We start from the raw sequence: 14,112 nt of genomic DNA on the forward strand, positions 1-14,112 counted from the left end.
ATGGGGCAGCTCCCGTTGTCATGGAAAATGGCATTCAAGCCCTATTTGTGGATTTTCACAGCTCATCTTTTTTATTTACCTGCTCTATGTCAAGATTAGCCTGGAATAATATTTTTTAAAGATAACGTACTTAGACCTACTTGTCCTTAAAATCACAGATGTTCTCACTGAGGGATCTTTGGTCTGGGCTATGCTCAGTTTTAAACAGGTTTCTTTCCATTTTAACATGCCACACAGACATGAATTTGTGATTTTTGTTTGTTTTTTTCCTAAAAATCTATGTAATTCAAAAAATTTCAGCTGAAGCACGACATGTGGCAGTTTTGGAATAAAGGAGTAGGAAAATATCAGAGAGGACCAAATGGTCCAGGAACCCGAGGAAATGAAGTAAGTGGTAGAAGTGTCTCTATAATCTCCTCCCTGATTTAGTCTATCTCAAATTTTCAAAAATATTCATACAGCAACCAAGTGAAGACTGAGATAGTGATCAAAAACAAAAGAGAGCTGAAATTCTCCCTGAAAGAGGACAGCACAGTGTTATGAAAGGAACACTAAATTTATACCATGAATTCCAGGTTTGAATCCTGCTACTCTACAAAAATAAAGATAATTTGTACTCATTCCACAGAGTTTTTGTGAAATTCAGCCAATTAAATGTTTGCAAAATCAAGTGTTATACTATCTTAATACTCTGTTGGTATTATTATTCCCTCACGCCCGAAGTTAGGCAATAATCACTTTTTGTAGTAGATAATAAAATCCTTGTCAGAGACCTGAGGAAAAAGATTGCTATTAGAGACCAGAAGCAGAGAGAGAATTTTTAAAAAAGGAATTCATTATCAAATTTCCAGAAAGACTTGGGTTACCTGAAAAAGCAGAGTAGCTAATAAACTATGTCTGCGTTTTTTGTTTGTTTGTTTGTTTTTTTCTTTAGCCAATCATTTATTGTTCTGGTAAAATTACCAGATCAAAATTACATAGTTATTTTTCATTAGAGATTTTTAAAAAATCAAATGTGAGATAACAACATGCAAAACAAGGCAATCTTCCACAATGTCTACTTTAGGAAAAGGAAAAAAAAGAAGCTTTATATTTTGAAAAAAAAAAAAAAAAAGATTAAAACACTAGCATAAGATGTAGCTTCTGAAGAGATAGCCATTTTTCTTCACAGTGTTTTCCTCTTCTGGCCTGGGTAGTTGATTTGAGTAGGAAAGATTCCAATCGGTTCTCACACACTCTTGGTGTGGCCCATTAATTATGGATGTGCAAAACAATATCCCATCTTCCTTATCTCACAGACTGGCTTGCACGCCTTACTAAGAAACCTTCCCATAGCCATGAGGTATAACTTTCTGCCTTAGATCATGTAGCAAATAAGCAGTTCTAGGACATGGAAATTACGATTCATAAAAAGTCATCATCGCTACACCCACTTGCCTATTCTTAGGCCTGAGTAGATAAATATTTCTATTGTTTTAGATGCCTCATCTTTCAGTATAAGTAGTGGACAGTGGACAATTTCCACATCAAGTGAGAGAAATAGAAACTCAAGAATTTTGGATGCCATGTTAATTTTGCCTGACTTATCTTAGTCATAGTATCTGGCTATATTTCTCTAATCAAAAGGTTCTGTAGTCAGGAGACAGCCCTAGCAAAACCTGAGATGACTGACCAAAGTAACACCAAAGTCCATGCCCTTAAATAAGCATATAGAAATTCTCAAGACTAGAAAATACTTGCCTTAGGATGACTTCTGCCTAAGTGGCCAGACAAAAACTGACTAAAGGCTTTCTGGGTTTTTTGTTGTTGTTGTTTCTTCGTTTTGTTTTTCAGTGGAACTCCAAAAATAACCATACAGAAACTACTCAACAGTGTCCCTTCTAATTTTAGCCTTTCTCTTTGTTAAATCAAAAGAAAATGCTCAATTACTTGGATCACCACCATTCAAAGTTAGTCTAAATATGTCTTGGTGGAGGGAATAAATTGAATTCAGGAAACAGCGCCTTTGGGTGATAAGAAATGTAAACTATGTTTTAATGAAGGCCATCTTGGTTGAAATGCTGGTAATTGTATTTATCACTTCAAAAACTTTACTCATCCTAAAAACTTACTAAAGGGAATGACTAAATATTATGAAAGAAGAGAGAACAGAAGTAAAGAAGAGACAAAGCAACTAAGATTTGGGCAGCTCAAAATTATTTCCCTTCATTCAGATTTCCAATAGAATAAGTTCAGTTCCTTAGAATCTTCTGTTTTCACAAAGAGCCCTTCAAAGATACTTTATATTTCTTTCTCTATCTTCTTTGCCTCCTAATCCTCACCACAATATCTTGTATAAATTAACAGCTTATGTTTAATGCAAGTGACCCCACAGTTTATATAATTTTGTGCTTTACATAAGACTTAAGTATAAAAATAATAAAAAGCAAATTGATAGTTTCATAAAAGACCTATTTATTATTAAAGCACTAAAAATACATAAAGTGTGTTAAACTATATTAAACATGAACATCTATTTTTTTTAACTGGTTCAAAATGCCTGTCCTAATCAATACTACTATTAAAAGAAAGGTAAAGATGATATTATATACATTTTCAGTAGCTCTGCTTAAATACAGAATCACTTAAACTCTAATTTATAACACTGCTTATTTCAAATAATTTCCTAGAAGTATATTCTTTAAAACTCCTTTGGAGCAGTACCCTAACAAAGGAAATGTTTCCTAAGTCTTTTCTGTTATCAAATGTAAAAAGGCCCCTTAAATACCAATAGTTTACAACAATGTATACATACACATATATTTTAAACTCAAGTTATTTAAATATAGGTTTAAATACACACAGACATTTTAAATATCTGCCACATACTCTACACCACTTCTATATAATAAATATATATCAATTAATTTCAAGTACTTTAACAGATCTTTAAAATTCATTCAATTTTCTTCTTGAAATTTGCCTTCTTTACTTATAAAAAGTACCTTTGTTCTTCAAAATATTATTGAAAATATAATGGTGTTTTGTGGATGGGGAAGAGTATAGTATGCCTTAGTATAGGCATGCCTTGGGGATATTGCAGGTTTGTTCCAGACCACTGCAATAAAGAAAATATTGTGATAAAGCAAGTTACACAAACTTTTTGGTTTCCCAGTGCGTGTAAGTTATGTTGACACTATACTATAAAGTGTGCAATGCATGATGTCTAAAAAACAATGTATATACCTTAATTAAAAATACTTTCTTGCTAAAAAATAATAATGATCATTTAAGCCTTCAGTGAGACATAATCTTTTTTATGGGTGGAGGCTCTTGCTTTGATGTCAACGGCTGCTGACTGATCAAGGTGGTAGTTGCAGAAGGTTGGGTGGCTGTGGCAATTTCTTAAAATGAGACAATGGCATTTGCCTCATTGATTGACTCTTCCTTTACAAAATACTTTTCTGTAACATACAATGCTGTTTGATAGCATTTTACCCACAGCAGAACATCATTCAAAGTTGAGTCAAACTCTCAAACTCTGCTGCTGCTTTATCAATTAAGTTCATGTAATATTCTAAAATTTTTGTTGTCATTTAAACAATGTTCACAGCATCTTCCACCAGGGTAGATTGCATCTCAAGAAACTACTTTCTTTGCTCATGTAGAAGAAGCAACTTCTCATCTGTTCAAGTTGTATCATGAGATTGCAGAAATTCAGTCACATCTTTAGGCTCCACGTCTCATTCTACTTCTAATTCGACTTCTCTTGCTATTTCTACCACATCTGCAGTTACCTTCTCCAAAGAAGTCTTGATCCCTTCAAAGTCATCCATGAGGGTTGAAATAAATTTCTTTCAAATTCTTCTTAATATTGCTATTTTGACTTCCTCCCATGAATTACAAATGTTCTTAATGGTATCTAGAATGGTGACTCCTTCATAGAAAGTTTTCAATTTACATTGCCCATATTCATTAGCAGAATCACTATGTATGGCAACCACAGCCTTACAAAATGTACTTCTGAAATAATAAGACTTGAAAGTTGAAATTAGTCCTTGATCCATGGGCTACAGAACAGATGTTGTGTTAGCAGTCATAAAAACATTAATCTTCGCGTACATCTCCACCTGAGTTCTTGATGACCAGGTGCATTTTCAGTGAGTAATAATATCTCTAAGGGAATCTTTTTTTCTAAGTAGTAGGTCTCAACCATGGGTTTAAAATATTCAGTAAACCATGCTATAAACAAGTGTGCTGTCACTCAGGCTTCCTTATTCCACTTATAGAGCACAGGCAGAGTTCATTCCTAAAGGCCCTAAGATTTTCAGAATGTTAAATAAACATTGGCTTCAAGTTAAATTCACCAGCCACATTAGCCTCTAACAAAAGAGTTCACCTATCCTTTGAAGCCTTGAAGCTAGGTGTTGACTTCTCCTCTCTGGCTATAAAAGTCCTAGATAGCATCTTCTTCCATTATAAGGCTGTTTCATCTACACTGAAAATTTGTAATTTGATGTAAACTTTCATCAATGGTCTTACCTAGATCTTCTGGATAACTTGCTGCAGCTTCTCCATTAGCACTTGCTGCTTCACCTTCACTTTTATGTTATGGAGACTGCTATTTTCCTTAAACCTTGTGAACCAACCTCTGCTAGCTTCAAACTTTCTTCTGCAGCTTCCTCACTTCTCTCAGCCTTCATAAAAATTGAAGAGAGTTAGGGCCTTGCTCTGGATTAGGCTTTGCCTTAAGGGAATGTCATAGCATATTTGGTCTTCTATCCAGACCACTCAAACTTTGTCCATATCAGCAGTAAGGCTATTTTGCTTTCTTATTATAGTTGTAGCACTTTGCATTTCCTTCAAGAACTTTCCCTTTGCATTCACAACTTGGCTAACTGGGACAAGAGGCCTAGCTTTTGACCTATCTCAGCTTTCAACATGCCTTTCTCACAAAGTTGAATCAGTTGTAGCTGTTGATTTCATGTGAGACTTTAATATCATTCTCCTTTCACTTGAACACTTAGACATCATTGTAGGGTTTTTAATTGGCCCAATTTCAATATTTTTGTGCCTCAGAGAATAGGGTGGCTCGAGAAGAGGGAGAAGGATGGGAGAACAGCCAGTCGGCGGAACAATCAGAATACATACAATACACACAAGTTCACCACCTTTTATAGGCCTGTTTGGTGGGGCCCCATAATAATTACAACAGTAACATCAACATCACTGATTATGGATCATCATAACAGATATAATAAGACAGTTTGAAATATTGTGAGAATAACAAAAATGTAACAGACATGAAGTGAGCACATGCTGTTGGAAAAATGGTGCCAATAGACTTGCCCAATGCAGGTTTGCCACAAACCTCTAATTTGTCTAAAAAAAAAAAAAATGCAAAGCACAATAAAACAAAGTACAATAAAATGAGGATTGCCTGTACATAATCTCCTCATGTGCTGACAGCTCTTTGAATTCTTTATCATCCCACATCTTTTCTATGGGCATAGATAGGCACATGGCACTTTTCAAGTACAGATAACCAGAAGACTATCAGAAGTTATCAGGGTAAATTATTCATGTGTATATAGATTATACTCTTTAAGATAACTCATTCCTACAATTGAGCCCTATTCTCAAAGAGTAAGATAGCTATTCTTTAAGTTTATTATAACAGGCCCTGCATTGTGTTATTTCACTTGAAATTACAATAAATTGAGGCTTTTTATTACCAGCTCGTACTTCTTTCTATGCTCCTCCCAAGAAAACACTTATCAAAAAATAATAATTACAAAATGATTGCAGAACAACTAATAAAAATTCACACACACTAGGAGTTAAGAACTTGTTATAAACTATAACTGTATCATTACACAATGAGGAAAGTGATAAATAAACCAATACTTACAAATATGCCCAAAAAATATCAGCCCCAGCACCCAGAAATCACTGGTAAATTGCCTTTGAATTCATGAAAGTGACCTGAAATTTTAATAGAAAATGAAATAAAAAAGGATAAGTAAATTGCATTTATATGCTTTATTAAAGAAGTATATTTTCTGGCTAGAAATCATATTATTTTTAATTCAGGCAGTTGTCCCAATCTACTATAACAACTTTTTCCAAGATGATAATGCCAAAAAAACCAATTATTTTATTGTCCTACATCTAAGAATGCCACATCTCCTTCCAATATTGCTTTTTTAAAAAAAATTGTTGGTAATAAAGTAGATGTTGAAAGCACAAATAAGTAAAAAGAAAAGGGAAAAATATTAAGAGAAAGAAAGACATAGGCTTATAATTAATATTTGAAAAACACGTTTAATTTATGTCTGCAAGTTGAAATGAATTAGCTTCACACAGAATATCTTAAATGTGTTAGACAGGGATATCTTGTAGGTAGAATTAATAAGAAAGGATGGAGTGTTTGTTCTACCTAAGGTGTGGAACTCATTAGATGCTTAGGCTATATACAGTGCATTCTGTATAAGTCATAATTCAATCCAAAATTATTTTGCTCACATACACTTTAGTTCTGGCTGAAGAGGTAACAGATGCAGCTCAAACACACAGGGCTAGCCTTATAAAATTTTTTAACATACAAAGAGTCATTTTATGTCTCTAAATATCTATTATTTCCTCTATCCAGAACCCCCATGCATTAGAAGGTAGTTTGGTAGTTTATTGTTTTTGTTTGGTCTAAATACAGCATATTTTTAGTTCCATTAAAACAAAGAAACTTTGTAACAGAGGCTATATTCTTTCAGAAATGTGAGGATGGCTGTGAGTAGTAGTCAACTAAAAATAATAATAGAGCTTGGGTTCCTAATTTAGGTCAGAAACTTTCCTAGGCTTTGGGGATTGGTTTGATTCAATCTGCAGTTTTTAAATATAGCCAGTAAATATCTAGGCTAGTTACAGCTGACTAGATTTAAATAAAATCTTTCTGAAAAAACAATGGATCTTGATCGACATCATTTGTAGGGACCACTGCACCCAACTTTGCAATTACAGCACAAATGACCTTAATAGATTAGGTATAGGCATCTGAAATTAAAATTAAATATGAAATAAATATCTAACTCAGCCCTCTCCAACCCCCAAAATATGCTTTTGCCTAAATGATCCAGATAATTTATTCCATTTTCTAGTCAAGATTGACAGATAATAGAGCTGGGTGCAGTGGCTCATGCCTATAATCCCAGCACTTTGGGAGGTTGAGGCAAGTGGATAGCTTGAGTCCAAGAGTTCAAAACCCACCTAGGCAACATGGCAAGACCCCAGCTATAAAAAAAATTTTTTTAAAGATTGATAGATGACAAAGGTCTGGGGATTTGGACAGCTTTAAGCATTGACAGCTAACAAACCCACTAGACTTCTTCATGACACCTTCTTTTCTTTGTAGGAAATGGTGTCTCAGGGCTTCCCCACTCAACTTTCACCAGTTTCCAGCAACTCTGTAATGCCTATTTCCACAGTGCAAGAAGTACAGGATAGTCTGGCCAAAGGGACATATCTCTGTCATTAATTTTTGGTATTATGTCTTTTTCATCCTCATGGCTTCGCTGTTTGGGGATCTGGGAGAGTAATTTTATCTGGGACACCACACAAGCCTACCTGGACATACTATGTGTAGTATTCAAAACCATCAAAGAGTTCTAGTTCTGATACAAACCATCCTGACATTCTATCCCCCACTGAGTTATAAATTATAATTTCCTTATAAATAAGTTACCCACAAAATAAGTTTTACAGCAAAATGCTGTATATCCAAAAGTTTAAATTCTAGAATCCAAAAGAGTTTTTAGTACTTATACATTTTAAAATACCACACCTTGTTTTTCTGGCAACTACTTTTTTTAAAGCATTAATTGGAATTATGCTATATGCATAATACATCCTATTCCTTCACTTCCACATAATGAATGGGAAGCTAAAAGAAAATGCAGCCAGAAAAATATTGTGATCAGGATAGATTTAATTTTTTAATCAATGAACTGTCTCAAAATTAAGATCTCTAACTCTGAAAATATTTTTAATTTTGGATAAAGTCAGATTCCAGACATTTAAAACAAATAACATTTTAACATACAACATACAAAGTCAGTAAATCTTATTCGTCATATCAGTGAAGTCCTGCTACATATGGTAAAAGCAATTGTGAATCTCATTATCAACTGATTTGCACTATTGGTGAAGTTTAGAGCAAAGAATTTAAAAATAATAAGTTCCTATGGTCAAAGAGTGCATTATTATATAATTTTAAAAATGACTTTAATGCATACTTCCGCATGCAGATAACTGAAGGCTAAACAAGCAACATTTTATGAGGGGCAGAGTTAAGAACTGATACACACACAACTTGAAGTAAGGTACATTTCTAACAACTAGAAAACTTTATTCTTAAAAAGACATTTCCAAAAATAAAACCAGTCACTATGGTCCTGAAGGCAGCACAAATGTGAGAAGATAGAAAAGGAAATGCCAGAGGAAATCATTACATGTTCTGGAAAATCTCAATGTTTAGCAAAATGAATCCTCAGATCACCCATTTACCCAAGGACTGTTCCAGTCCTCTATTTGCTCATTTATACATTCAGCAAATAGTGACCAGGGTTAAAGATCACACTGTACAGTAAGAACACAAAAATTTACATTTAAAAAATACGGCCTTTCCCATCAAGGATTTCAAACAATCAATAGTCCAACCTGAGTCACAGTCTATTACACATCTGACCATGGTGGTAATTTGCTCCATAAAATTTAGACATCAAGTCTTTGACATATTGTTAACGTACTAAATAAAAAATATATTGCTACAAATGCTTAAATATAAAAATGTACAAGGGGCACGTGTGGTGGCTCATGCCTGTAATCCCTACATTTTGGGAGGCCAAGGAAGGCGGATCACTTGAGGCTAGGAGTTTGATACTAGCCTGGCCAACATGGTGAAACCCTATCTCTACTAAAAATAGAAAAATTAGCTGGGCATGGTGGTGCATGCTTGTAATCCCAGCTACTCAGGAGGCTAAGACCTAAGAATTACTTGAACCCAGAAGCCAGAGGTTGTAGTGAGCTGAGATTGCATCACTGCACTCCAACCTGGGTAACAGAGCAAGACTCTATCTCAAAAAAAAAAAAAAAAAAAAAAAGAACAAGGGATACAAAGAAGAAATGTACAAATGAAGAAGTGCAAATTTCCAATAATATAAAAATGTGTGTAATCTACCAAATAGCCAAAGAAATGTAAATAAAATATATTCACTCATAATATTTGCAAAAAAAACATGTTATAAACTGGATAAAAACTGGTATTTGTAAGAGTGTCAAAAATAAGCACTTTCATGTACTATGGATGGGATTATAAATGTATGACTTCTTAATGGTAATTTTACAATAAGTTTTAAAACTTTTACTGTCCATATCCTTTGAGTTTGCAATGCTATTTTCAAAAATTATCTTAAGGAGCTCATTACAAATATGATAAAGATGTACACATTTAATATGTATATTCATTATAGTTTTTTATAATAGCCAAAAATTTGGAATAACGTATTGATTGAATAAGTAAATTGTGGTACATACATATGACACTACTCTGCAACTATTAAAAAGCATTATATAAATCTATATTTATTGACAGAAAAGATGGCCACAATACATTTTTGAATAAAAAATACATGTATGATAAAAGCCCATCAATTTATAGAATAGCAAATATTTATGTGGAAATCAAATATATATGCATGTATAAGTTTCATGAAATTTAATTTAACAAAAATGTTAACATTGGGTAAGGTGCTGTAGGTTATTTTTACTTTCTTACTCTTATGGTTTGATATTATTTAGATTTTTTATACTTAACATGTCTAACGTGTCCCAAAACAAATAAGCTATTTATAAAATTCAGTATATCACTTAGACATTCAAAAGAAATCACCCAGACCTAGGATAACTTGCTATTAGTCTGGGAGCCAAAGCCAAATATTAATATTAGCTTAAAAAACTCTCAAAATTACAGGGCAACTTCAAATGAGTATCTTAACATCAAATGAAGAAACCATAAATATTTTCACAAAAGCATGTCCCACTCTACCAAAAATAGGTAATATATCAAAGGTAAATAGCAAATAAAAACACTGCCACCTCCCTGTATAATTAGGCTATAAAAGCTTTCAAGCTAGATTTTTAAATCCTGCTTAAAGCTTTCTCTTTAAGCCACACCCATTTCTGTTTTGAGTTACTCCCCCTTACCTTCTTTTTATTATTTGAGTTAGCAAGAAAGTTCAAGCATCAAATAGGTGGTTGGATTAAATGACCTTATAGCCCTGAGATTAAATGATTCTAATGTATTATTTAAAGTACTAAAGTGCTTCCAAAACACCTGTAACAAATTTTATCCATTTTTACATTAAATCATAGCACTGCATGATTAAAACTGATCATTAATTAAATAACTTTTTTAAATTATTGATGCACTGATTTTACTATTATACATAGTGAGTCACTGAATTAAACCAACTGTCTTAAAAGCATTTATTTTCTCAACTAACTTTTGGGACAAGATCAATGCCTGGTATTTTATATATGAAAATAAAAATTCACATTAAAAATATCCTGTATGCAAATTCACGTGGGTTTTCTGGGACATGTGATTGCTGCATTAAAACTATTGTTATTAGAAAAAGGTGAATCGAAGATGGCCAAATAGGAACAGCTCTGGAGTGCAGTTCCCAGCCAGAACACAGAAGGGAGTGATCACCGCATTTCCAAAAGGAATTTTTACTGCTCACAGACCAGGAAATTTCTGGGCGGAAAAACACCACGAGTCTCCAGCATGGCTGTTTCAGCTGGCACAGTGGGTCTCCACACAAAAACGCACACAAATCTGGGCAGCCATTTCAACTGGCGCCTGGAATGCCTGGGAGACAGAGTCACCCATTCAACTTAATAAAGAAGGGCTGAAACAGGGAGCCAGGTGATCTGGCTCGGCAGGTCCGATCCCCACAAAGACCAGCAATCTGAAATGCTCTGGATTGAGAGTTTCACAACAAGCGAAGCTGAACCAGGCACAGTCCATCTCTGTGGAGGGAAGGGCATCTGCCATTACTGAGGCAATCCGCAACTAACAAGGCAGCCCACCATTACTGAGGCAGTCCATCATTACTGAAGCAGTCTGCCACTGCAGAGGCAATCTGCCATTACCAAGGCAGTCCTCCATTACAGAGATAGTCCGCCATTACTGAGGCAGGCTGCCGTTACTGAGGCAGTTCTTCTATAAACAAAACCACAAAGAAGCTCACACAGGAGCTGGCCAGAGCCCACAGCAGCTCAGCAACACCGCTGCTGGCAGACTGTGACTAGGCTATGTCATTGCTGGGCAGGGCATCTCTGAAAAAAGGCAGCAGCATGTCAGGGACTTATAAATAAAGCCCCACCTTCCCAGGACAGAGAACCTGGGGGAAAAAAAGGTGGTTATGAAGTCTGCTGCAGCAGGCTTAAATGTACCTACCCAGCAGCTCTGACCAGAACAATGGAGCTCACAGCCTAGCACTTGAGCTCCAATAAGGGACAGACTGTCTCCTGAAGCAGCTCCCCAACCCCCATATATACAAAGAGACACCTCATAAAGGAGAGCTCAGGCCGACATCTGGTGGGTATCCTTCTGAGACAAAGATAACAGAAGAAGAAACCGGCAGCAACCCATACTGTTCTGCAGCCACCGCAGGTGATCCCCAGGCAAGCAGGGTCTGGAGTGGACCTCCAGCAGTCCTACAGCAGAGGCGCCTGACTGTTAGAAGGAAAACTAAAAAACAGAAAGAAATAACTTCATCGTCAACAAAAAGGGCATCCACTCAGAAACCCAATCCAAAAGTCACCAACTACAAAGACCACAGGTAAATAAATCCACAAACATGGGAAGAAACCAGTGCAAGAAGGATGAAAACATCAAAAACCAGAATATCTCTCCTCCTCCAAGGGATCACAACTCCTCACCAGCAAGGGAACAAAGGTGGATGGAGAATGAGTCTGATGAATTGACAGAAACAGACTTCAGAAAGTGGGTAGTAACAAACTTCTCTGAGCTAAAATAACAGTTCTAGCCCAATGCAAATAAACTAAGAACTTTGAAAAAAGGTTTGACAAAATGCTAATGAGAATAAACCACTTAGAGAAGAATATAAAAGACTTAACGGAGCTGAAAAACACAACATAAGAACTTCACGAAGCATACACAAGTTTCAATAGCTGAATTGACCAAGCAAAAGAAAGGATATCAGACATTGAAGATCAACTCAATGAAATAAAACAAAAAGGCAAGATTAGAGGAAAAGGAGTAAAAAGAAATGAACAAAGCCTCCAAGAAATATGGGATTATGTGAAAAGACATAATCTACATTTGATAGGTGTACCTGAATATGATGGAGAGAATGCATCCAAGCTGGAAAACACTCTTCAGGATATTATGGAGGAGAACTTCTCCAACCTAGCAAGGCAGGCCAATATTCAAGTCCAGGAAATATAGAGAACACTACAAAAGTATTCCTCAAGAAGAGCAACCCCAAGGCATGTAATTGTCAGATTCACCAGGGATGAAATGAAAGAAAAAATTCTAAGGGCAGCCAGAGAGAAAGGTGGGTTACCCACAAAGGGAAGCCCATCAGACATACAGTGGATCTCTGGGCAGAAACCCTACAAACCAGAAGAGAGTGGGGGCCAATATTCAACATCCTTAAAGAAAAGAAATTTCAACCTAGAATTTCATACCCAGTCAAACTAAGCTTCATAAGTGAAGAAGAAATAAAATACTTTACAAACAAGCAATTGCTCAGAGATTTCATCACCACCAGGCCTGCCTTACAAGAGCTCCTGAAAGAAGCACTAAACATAGAAAGGAACAACCAGTACCAGCCACCTCAAAAATGTACAAAATGGTAAAGAGCATTGACACAATGAAGAAACTGCAGCAGCTAATGGGGAAAACAACCACCTAGCATCAAAATGACAGGATCATATTCACATATAACAATATTAACCTTAAATGTAAATGGGCTAAATGCCCCAATCAAAAGACACAGACAGGCAAATTGGATAAAAATTCAAAACCCATTCAGTTGTGCTGTATTCAGGAAACCCAACTCACATGCAAGGACACACATAGGCACAAAAAAAAAAAAAAGAGGAAGAATTAACAAGCAAATAGAAAAAAAAAAAAAAAAAAAAAAAAAAAAGCAGGAGTTGCAATTTTAGTCTCTGGAAAAATAGACTTTAAACCAACAAAGATCAAAAGAGACAAAGAAGGGCATTACATAATGGTAAAAGGATCAATGCAACAAGACCTAACTATCCTAAATATATGCACACCCAATACAGGAGCACCCAGATACATAAAGCAAGTTCTTAATGACCTACAAAGAGACTTAGACTCCTACACAATAATAGTGGGAGACTTTAGCACTCCAGTGTCAATATTACACAGATCAATGGGACAGAAAATTAACAAGGATATCCAGGACTTGAACTCAGATCTGGACCAAGTGAACCTACTAGATATTTACAGAACTCTCCACCCCAAATCCACAGAATATACATTCTTCTTAGCAACACATCACACCTACTCTAAAATTGACCACACAATTGGAAGTAAATCACTCCTCAGCAAATGCAAAAGAACAGAAATCATAACAAACAGTCTCTCACACCACACTGGAATCAAATGAGAAGTCAGGATTAAGAAACTCACTCAGAACCGCACAATATCATGAAATGAAATGAAGGCAGAAATAAAGATGTTCTTCGAAACCAACTAGAATGAAGACACAACGTACAAGACTCTATGGGACACATTTAAAGAAGTGTCTAGAGGAAAATTTATAGCAATAAATGCCCACATGAGAAGCAAAGAAAGATCTAAAATTGACACCCTATCATCAAAATTGAAAGAGCTAGAGGAGCAAGATCAAAAAAACTCAAAAGCTAGCAGAAGACAAGAAATAACTAAGATCAGAGCAGAACTGAAGGAGATAGAGATACAAAAAAACCCTTCAAAAAATCAATAAATCCAGGAGCTGGTTTTTTGAAAAGATCAACAAAATAGACAGACTGCTAGGCAGATTAATAAAAAGAAAA

At 35.3% G+C, this 14,112-nt stretch overlaps 1 protein-coding gene across 6 annotated transcripts in view; it reads right to left on the bottom strand.

Annotated features, from left to right (window-relative positions):
• The window catches only part of SOX6 (SRY-box transcription factor 6), a 655,463-nt gene that overhangs the window by 518,774 nt on the left and 122,577 nt on the right, over positions 1 to 14,112 (bottom strand). For all 6 annotated transcript variants that reach the window (XM_032241046.1, XM_032241037.1, XM_032241036.1 and 3 more), the window contains one exon: positions 5,891 to 5,964. The gene's annotated coding sequence lies outside the window, so the exon portion shown is untranslated. The remainder of the gene's footprint in view (positions 1 to 5,890; positions 5,965 to 14,112) is intronic.

This window comes from Sapajus apella, unplaced genomic scaffold (genome assembly GCF_009761245.1).
Source record: "Sapajus apella isolate SASKATOON/1434 unplaced genomic scaffold, GSC_monkey_1.0 scaffold47, whole genome shotgun sequence".
Taxonomy (NCBI): Eukaryota; Metazoa; Chordata; class Mammalia; order Primates; family Cebidae; genus Sapajus; species Sapajus apella.